Below are 8,950 nucleotides of genomic sequence, written 5' to 3' on the forward strand. Positions count from 1 at the left end.
AATGGACTCGCTGCTCGGGGCTGGTGCCGCCCGGAACGATGATTACTGTTATTACTGCCTTTAAGGGCGACATATGGTACCGAAACCGCGGTGCTACATTAAAAGGATCTCTTCATCAGCGGCGGCTTCTTCGCACGTCAAATCGCCGGTGGCGATAGTTCCGGCACCCGAACGCTAGGGGTGGAAATGGTGCCCTCTCAGGGGGAGGATGAAATCGGAACCACACCAACAGCGAGCTGTGGTGACCCGCGGGCATGAGTTGCCGATAGTCTCCGTGGCAAGTGGATGGAAATGCGGAGAAGAACAGATTTCAATACTTTTTTTACACGTTTACCTAAACAACGTTTGTTTTTTTTCGTTAAAAAAAGGATATTACCTCTTATTATGCAAATGCTGCTAAACAACAACCCTTGTTCAAGGACCATGAGCCATGAATATGAAATATTTTAATGGTAGGTTATTTTGTTCAAAAATCATGCCCGGCAAACAATGTAATGTACGATTTTAATTGGTTTTAGATTCCGAGCTTTTTCATTTGATTTTCATAAAATAAAGCAACTGAACAGAGGTACTTTTCCATCCACCCTGTAGAGGTCGTTTATCCATGCGCTAACTGCGGGCCTCTCGAATGACAGAGGTGCATGTTTGAACACTTGTTACACACTTTTCGAACCCCGGGCCTGAATCCACCCATCCCATCTAAGCCCTACAGCCTCCTAGTGTCCCTACGGTGCCTTTCGCATCCACTGCATGGGTTTTCCCGCCCAGAAACAAACGCACCGTAATGATGAAGTCATTTCTGATGAAGTGCGCTGCAAAACTACGGGAACCGAGGGAACCGCGATTGGCAGAACCGCCGAGGGACTACATCATCTGTCACATTTCATTACGAGCCAGTCCTGCGGGCCTACACACACAGACACACTCGTGCTCGAGGCTCGTCCTGCGGGTGGCTGGCATATTTTATTTCCCAACCTTACCCACCGCTCAATACCCAGTCGGTGACAGTTTGAGGTCATCCCAAGCGTTACCGATGCGATCGGTCCCGAGGGAGCGAAGGATTTGCCCGGTTCGCGGGCGGGATCTTTGACGGGATGCTATTAATTGGTTTTATATGATTGCTGCGGCCGTGAAAGTGTGCGGTTTTGCAGCATATTTGAAACGCTCTGTACAGGGACACAGGCTGAACCAAAGCTATCATAGTATTGGGTGATAAAACGCTTAGGGGTTGAAAAGAAAAACCCTCGAGCCCATTTAACGAGAGCTGATAATTCTGGGAAATTTGCTACACTTTTCGTAGAATATTCAACCTAATTTATGCAAATCAAGCGCCTCGAAAAAGGCTTACGCATAGTGTTCCCGATTCCAGCTATCAACCCTTGTGCTAAATCTCACTCACTGTCGATAGTGCTCCGTTATCGGGAGAATTTAATAAATTGCTAGTGCCACCCGGTGGAAGGACTGCGATACCCTCATCAGAAAGCGCTCCCGAGACCCGATTCTCCTGCTGTCGAACGGGCTCGTGCACGAAAAGTTCATCCCATCGTGAGGGCTCAGCTTGGCAGCTACCGAATCCTTTACGCCCGAACCATCCGGTGGCCCGGAACGGCAAGATAGCAAAGCGGACCTCGCAAAAGTGGCCATCCTTTCGCGCGCCGGTGCAGGTGCGTCGTAAACTTGAATATCGATTCCCCACAGCAGGTCCTGTGGTGTTTTCTTCGTCTGCAAATTCGGCGACTGAGCAGGCGTTGAAATGATACCCGACTAGAAAGCGCCCGGGAGCTTAAATTCGGTACGGACCCACACCGGAACCTTGGCCGAAAATTTGATCAGCAAATGTTTTGCAGATTTATTCCGGAGCGTTCTTATCTGTTGCCTCACGGCTGACTTAACTCGTTCCATTGTTTAACGCCGTGAAATATCGAAATAATATTTTCTCCCCAGCGAGAACGGGCAACCAGCAGCAGCCGCAGTGGGTGTGAACGTAACTCTTTCGCGTGGCCCGTCGGAGGAGAGCGTAGTAGGCGGGTTTTTGGTGGAAATTGAATTTCGCTCCAACAAGCGAGGGAAATCGTTTAATGGAGACCAAGGAGGCTGCGAATGTTGGTCGAGCAAGGTATTTTATTTTTTGTTGTTGTTGAGGGAGAACTTTGTAGAAAAAAAAAGTCAAATAGACTCCTTGTCAACAGCAGGTAGACGTCTGAGTCAATATTGGGCTTTAAAATATGATTAAAAATCTCCTATTTTAGATGTTAATGTTTTTTTTATTGATTTAAACACACTCTTTTGTGGATCCGTTCAACGTGATATTGTAGCAAGTTAATGTCAAAACTGACGAATAGAGTTTTTTGTTTTTCATTCACTAGTTCGTTAACTGGTTCCTTTAAAATATATCGATTTTGTAACATACTTTTAATGACATAAAGATAAAAGACCCAAAGACAAAATCCTTGTTTGACATGTTTCAAACGATCTCCTAGAATAGTATACGTTTTCTGTGTGTCTTTTTCTCTCGTCCTTAATATTTTCTGCGCTCAATCGCACCGCAAGGAGCTGAGGGAACACGTGCACGCTTCCCGCGGCCTTGGTGTGAAGAAGTAGCGCCATTTCGAATGCGTTTGTGGATTGATAAGGATTGTAAAACCGGCACGGTTCCTCATTAGCATAATTTGATCGTAATCCCGCCACTCGCGAACAGAGCAATACCATCGGGTGATTTTTGTTTCCAACTGCTTCCCGCGGTCGGGAGGTTATGTTTAGAAAATTGATAAAACCCTCGTAAATCACCCGACAGTACCCAGGGACGAACGGTGAAGGCGCTTTCCCGATAACCATCGGCAACGACGGGCGGCCCACGTGGTTCCGGTTGCTTCCCCTGTCGCCGACGGACACGACAACCGTTCGACATCGCGGGGAATGTGTGTTCTCTGTCTTTCCTCTCTAGGGTAGGAAAATTCCCACCCAAAGCTCGTTTTTCCGCAACGAAAAACCGCGAAAACGCAGCGTGCCTTCCACCTTCACAGGGACGACCGAATCCCGTGGGCCATCGCAGGTTCTCGGGTTCAACAATCATAGCGAGAACACCGCGGGTTGCTGCGCCGTACCTTAAATGGGTCGTTTCACGCTACTCAAAAATCACTTTGAACCCACGCGCGTCAGACGCGAGAAACCACGCGCGAAACCCGCGAACGACGACGACGACGACAACGAAACCCGCGTACGTATGTACGTCATAATTTATTATGCTAATTTCCACCGAATACAAATGACTGCTCTTTTATCAACTGGTGCTTATCTGCGCGCAGTTAATTCTTCTCACCGTGGCAGCCGGTGGCAGCCCTCGAAATGGCGCGGGTGGGCTCTATTGTTCCGAGGTACGGCTTGCTACAAATTGCTCCCACACTTTTTCGCCTTTCTTTTGTGTAATCAGCGCGCCGGAGCCGGAGCGCACCGGAGAAAGGTTACGCAATAGTTCGAGCCCTGAGGGTATCCTTTTTTTTGGGCCGATTTTTCAGCTAGCTAGTTTTATTCCTTCTGTCCCGGGGCGGCTGGTTTATTTGCTCTTGAGTTACGGGTTTTTATACCTTTGGGTAAGTGGCTTTGTGGCAAAGTTTTGTTCTGTTTTCCTTTTTCTATCTGATGAGACGATTTTGGCGTCTTGGTTCGAACATTTGCAACATGTTTTGATTTCTTTTCCCTTAAAAAAATATGATATTAGTATTTGGGAGATTCTCAAAATTTGAATTGTATTTCTCGTCTTCAACTGTGAAGATTTTCCAGCAATGAGATGGCTTCTAACAAGTTTTTCTTCACGCACTTGATGGAAATGGACGCAAAGAAAAGCTCGCCAGTAGGCACACGAACCGAAATATGCAAAACACTTATTCGTGGTGTCCCGAAAATGCGTAAAATGAAACATTTGCTTTTTAGCCGGCATAAACAACGTTTTCGTCGTTCGGCGCTAAAACAACAACGATCCCCCCAGGCTGAGTCGTTTTTTTTTAACGTGGGAGATGGCAGGCACCGAGAAGCTGTCTCGAGAAGCCCACCCAAGGCGAAATCTGCACATAAAGAACGTTTTCGCGCCCTCAACCCGAAGCCCGGTGCCTGGAAAGGCGGCGTTCAGGGTGGCTGCGAGTTTTCCCGACCAAATTGAGAGATCGCTATCGTCAGCGCGTATCGCGTCACCGCCACTGCCGGTGGAAATTTAATTTGTAATCAACCGCTCAAATGATGCCGAACTGGGAAAATGAAATCACTGTCGTCGGCGTTTGTCTTCGCGGACGGCGGTTCTTGTTCTGGCGCCTGCACGCGATGGAGAACCCGTCTTGAATGCGCCTTTTCCCCTGGTTCTCAAAAGGGAATTGAAGGGAAAATGGGCCTTTTCCTGGCGACAACCACCCCATGGGGGGGGGGGAGTTCGTTGAGGAAAGAACTCATTACGGTTATATGATTATGGCAACAATAAAAGCGGCATCATATTTTCCACGCCCGCACAACCACGCGGTGGTTATTGTTTGGGTGGGTGGGTGTGTTTTTCTTCCTTTTTCCCAGGGCAGGACCCCGGCAGGGAAATGAGCAATTTCCGATTGTCTTTTGCGTGGTTTGTGGTTGCGCGAGCGCGTTTGACAACGACGAGTATCCCGATTTGTTGGGGATGAATTTTCCGCGGGTTTGCCCCGGGAGCCATAAAGCTATTATCCTGCCCGGCCGCTGACCGGCTCCAGTTGGCTTCCAGTTGTTGAGTTTTCATTCGAAAAATCGCTTTATGACACCGCTTGATTTGGGTGCCGTTCCGTGGTTTCACATTTCAGCCCCGCGATAACGATCTCGTGCCGTCTCCGTGCGGAATGATGTTCCTGGTGCTGGAGGGAGCAAAAAAGTAAAACACGAGTGGTTTAATTACCGTGCCGCGGGGATTCCGCCGGCAATTGGGAATGTGTTTCCATTTGAGGTTTTGGGTTACGCGCCTGATTGAAGCGATGAAAGACGGCGAGTGAAATTTGGGGGAAATGCAGCATTCGAATAGAGGTTTTTTTTTCAAATTAAATGACCTTTCGCTAATGTAGTGTTACGAAACGATTCCGTTCGAATCCAGAATCCGTCTCCTTAGGCGCCTTTTATCAATGACTTTTCTCAGAAAAAAATGCTTAGCTTTTCTGCTTTCACTCATATCATTTCGAATTCTTTCTCAAGCATGCAGTTTATAACGCTAACGATTGGTGTTTCACGCAATGGAGACGCCTAGTAGGCTTTGCTGGAATTCCAATGGCTTCTCCGCATGGTTTGGCGTTAATTAATTTTTTTCATCCCAGTATCTCTCGCTTTTGTACCATTGAACCATTTCCTACAGAATGTATTTCATCGTTTATGGAAATCTAATAGTTTAAGGCCTCCTTTGTTGAGGATTCAAACATGTGCACAGCATCACTGTGCATTGCGATTAAAAAAATCCATCAAATTTAACGGTTCCATCGTGGAAACCCGAACCTACGTCCACTATGGCCTTTGCAATTCCCATCGGAAAAATTAACCCAACCCCGTGGTGTCGTTTTGGGTGGCATTTTTCCAACAGAGACAAAAAAACAATCCTCCGGCCACCGGCCACCATCGCCTTGCCAGCTGCCTGCGCCATATGGGAACGTACGAGGACCACCCTGTGTGAGATAATTATTAACTTCAATCTCATATTGTCGGATTAAGCGCGCGCAATCAGCAGAAGAATATTATTTATACGCCGTGTGCGACCCCGCGGTTATGTACACGGGTTGGCCGGAAAATAAATATCTTAACGTGCCCGCTCGACCCACGGAAAAAAGGGTCCTTCGAAGATGCGCCTTTACAGGGGCCTGGGGTGAAGTTAAAAATCGGCTTTGCCTGATTGCCGGCAGCCCGCGTCGCCTTGCGAGAAGTGTTCCATCATTCAGGGGGTTTTCCCGACGTTCCGAAACCATACTGCGACCACAAACCGGGCCGGGCAGCTGATCTTGGTCTGAGCGCTATCGCCTCGTTGGCAGGCGAATTTTCGGGATGGGGTGAAAAACACCCCATCCTGTCGTCATGTGAGCGTGTGTGTGTATGTGTGTGAGAGAGAGAGCAAGAGTCGTAAGGATGGGCTCACTCCATCATCTCGCACCGGATGAAGGGATGATAAATTTTATTGGCCTAATTTGGTGCGCCCGGTTTCGGCCTGGCGTGGCTTTGATCCCATCGGGCGGTCCTTTTTGGTGACGTCGGTGAGATAGTTATTGCCGCTATCATCACCTCTGTCCGTAGTCTTTTTTTTTTTTTTGGGTGGCACAGGGACAAACAACCTGCCCCTTCATCTGGCACGCCACGAAACGCTGCCAACAAGCGATGCAAATCGGCTTATTTTCCTATTTCCCATTATTGTGATTATGTTCAGGGCCCGGGAAATCCGGGCACCGACGAACCCGGTGACCGAGTGGGCAAGGATATATGGACGGATGGGACTGCCGTTTGGCGCTCGGCACTCTAACGAACCAATAAACGGCTTTCGATGGAGTGTCCTCGAGCGTGAGCTTGTGGCGTGATTGTTCGATTTTTCATCCTTACGCTGCGATGACCTCATTAGCACCCTTCCTTTATCACGACCGGATACCGCATTGGCCGGATCCGGTGCGCCAGCAGCATGTGTGGGTTTTGCCTTTGTCTGCGCACCTGCGTGTCCGGTTGAAGGGACGAACGGAACGAAAGCTATCGATAGGGATTAAAGACGTCTACAAAAAGTCCTGCACCTTTTCGCAGGTGCCCTACGGTTTAACTCTGGCGTCCTAAACTGAAGTGCATTACGGGGTTTCTTCTAAGGACGAGGCCTTAGAGCATTTTGTTCGTTATTTGTGGAGTACTATATCATACTCGTTAGATTTGACAAGTTGCAAGGATTATTTAGAAATTACTGGAGAATGGAAAATGATATTACAGTGAACGAAAATTGTACGAATTGTTTTTTGAATGCCAAGCAATCTCCAGAGAAAAAGCGATTCCTTTCCCGCACAAATCATTCGGCACGATGATCCCTGTCCCAACAATTGTCACACCCTTCTGATTAGCAATTGCGAGAGTGCTTACTTTTCGCTTTTCCTCTCGCAGGCACGCAATTCAATCACGGAAAGTGAGTTAAGGGTCAATCGCTTACTTTCGAATTTTCACTTCCAAGGCGCGCTGCGTTCCTTACGCGAGGAACCGACTATCTCGTTCAAACCCAGGTCCGCCGCTACCGTTTTATCGTCCGCCGGCGAACAAATTGCACATCAATAACCAAACTGCTGGGTGTGCGAAGGACACTCCGAAAACTCGGGCGCTCCCCTCTGGAAATACGTCTTTTACTACTGTGGCGGGTTTCATTCCCCTCGGCGAATGCTTGCCGAAGTGCCCGTGACGGTCTGGTCAACCCCCGGGCACCCGGGGCATTATGCTGCCGGAATCTCGAAGATTCGTTCCGCGAACCGAGCAGAGGGTATCATAAAAAATCATAAATATTAAATTACTGCTAGCTGACCCGACCGATGGAGGCCAATGGCGCCAGGAGTAGCAGCAGCAGCAGCAGCAAAAGAAGTAGAGAAAAAATAAAATAAACGCATTTTGTGACGCATCATTCGCGCGTGGATTCAATTTCGGTAATGTCGTAAAGTTTTGTCGACACCTTTTTGCGATCGGTTTGAGGCGAATTGGAGGCACCCCTTTCCACGTGCGAGCCGGCATTATTTGCTGTGTGTTATCATCGATATATGCTGCACGTAATGGGGTCCAGTCATCGATATGTTGCGCTTAATAGAGCTTGCTGACAGCGTTTAATGCAGCCTATCAGCGAGCACAGCATGAGACGTAATTTAGTTTACACCGTGGTGTGTTTCTACCAGAAACAAAATTCCATTTCAATGAGGTAAAGTAGGAGCAGTATTCAAATGACGAAACAAAAAACAACGCTTCTATTCAGAACAAACACAGACAATTACACGTTTCCTTTGGCAAAATTCACCATCACTGAATTGCACAAGCTTAAGGGCTAATATATTCCACCAAGCTGGTATACTTACCGTTAATCCACCCGGGACACGGCACCACCCCAAGAGAAAGCTTTCCACTAAAACCCGCCGCTAAGCACGTTGACCATAACCTCGCAAAATTGCACAACCGGGCGAATCTACTCGCATCCTCACTCTAGACTCTTCTCGGCACGACTATCGCACTGCGGAGTCGATCTGCTTTACAAAAAAAAAACCAACGTATAGATAAACGGCCAACATTAGCGCGATCGTGCCACTAGATTGCGTTCAGATGTAAACTGATTCACCACGGTTTGGCTGCGGACGAGTCTACTGACGTGATTCATATCCAGCTTGCGGCCGCTTATCAGCTGACCGTTTGTCTAGGTCAGTCCGGGTGCGAATAAGATTTACGCCCCCAGTGCGTCTTTCACGCGCCTGTAGTTACTGACGCACCCATACCCCGTTGACGAAAGCAAGACTGCAACTAAGTACTTCAGCTCCTAAACACAACCTGGATGTAGTCTAGACGAAGAATTCCGTCATTCGGATGCTTGCATGGTTTGTCAGCGGACAAACATGATATGACGCAACCCTCTAAAGAACCTTTAAAGAACCTTTATTGTGTTGTGTTAAAAAAATGCAGAGAAAAAATTCGAAAAAAAAAACGAACATTGTGAGTTGATTTCAGTAAATTTTATTAAACTTCAATACCATATACATCCATACAATATATATAAAATACATATATATTCCAACGGGCTAAACTAAACGTACAAATTGTGATGGAATGTTCTAGACTACGGTCATAAATATTTGCAAACACTCTGGCTCATTATCCTGCGTGCTAGCCTGACCTCGTTCAGCGCAATTCATGCGCCAAATACTGTTCCTTCTGCATCTCGTCGTAGCCGCAGTTGATTATGATAACTTTTACTCTC

The sequence above is a fragment of the Anopheles nili genome, chromosome 3, assembly GCF_943737925.1.
Source record: "Anopheles nili chromosome 3, idAnoNiliSN_F5_01, whole genome shotgun sequence".
Lineage (NCBI taxonomy): Eukaryota > Metazoa > Arthropoda > Insecta > Diptera > Culicidae > Anopheles > Anopheles nili.